Genomic DNA, 1,081 nt, shown 5'->3' on the forward strand with positions numbered 1-1,081 from the left:
TTTTATGTATGTCTGTGTCCGTGAATGTGTCGCAGAAGGCTCCCATGATGTTCTCTTCCTGCTGATGGATCCAACTTCGAACATAGAACACATCTCCATATGTAACGCGTGATTGTTCCACCTTTGAGCTGTATCCCATATGTGATGTGTTGTGGATACGCATTCCAATATCGTTCCGGGTGTAACACGCGGTGGACCCCCCTTCAAATCCTATTCCAGACTGACACTGTATGCATACAAATAATACACTTTTTAAACTCCTCTCTGTCCAACACCAGCATCTTGTCAATTGAACATAATTCCCGCCAAAAAGAATATAGATAGTACCTTATACCTCCGCCTTTTCCCCACCAGCTTATAGGTGTAGGGTAGAGTTTGAGGGCGTCTGTCACTAGTTTCGAGTGGTATTGCGAAATTTTTTCCTAGCAGGATAACACCAGTTGTGTGGTATCGCCAGTTTTCGGTTTGTATTGCGGTTTTAGGCCATTCTTGTGTATTGCTATGCATATAGTTGTGTAATTAGGCCTGATCTTTACAATTAATTACATAATGAGGATCGATCTTTGGGTCAGTTTCCCGACCAAAATAAGTCAAGTACACTAACCTAACCTTCCTCTCTCGCATCTACACAGTTTCGATGTGTTAGGGAGGGAGGTGCACTTGGACTTTCCGACCAGTAGACTCAGGGTTTGAGTCCCGGAAACAGCACTACCGTTTTTAATTTCGAGTCAAGGCCAAGCGCCTCTGGTGTTTTATTTGCGTAAGGGTGGTGCACTTGGGCTTTTGGCCTAGGAGAACCAGGGTTTGAGTCCTGGAAAGTGCACCGCCAATTATAATTTCCCTCCAATTTCCTGGTGGGGAGGTGGGGTGGGACGCTGGCACAGTCCTGAGACAAAGAAATTCCCGCCAAAATTCGAAATTCCCGCCAAAATTCAGAATTTCCGCCAATAAGGTAGGTTGAGTGAGGGGAGGGACTGGGGCCCACGTGCAGGTTGTGAAAAACACGTAACGTCATCTGGGGGCGGGGTTGGGCGTGCGCGGGGGCGGGGCTGAGTGGGGCCGGGGGTGATTAATTGTCAGT

Source organism: Schistocerca cancellata, chromosome 4 (genome assembly GCF_023864275.1).
Source record: "Schistocerca cancellata isolate TAMUIC-IGC-003103 chromosome 4, iqSchCanc2.1, whole genome shotgun sequence".
NCBI classification, from domain to species: Eukaryota; Metazoa; Arthropoda; class Insecta; order Orthoptera; family Acrididae; genus Schistocerca; species Schistocerca cancellata.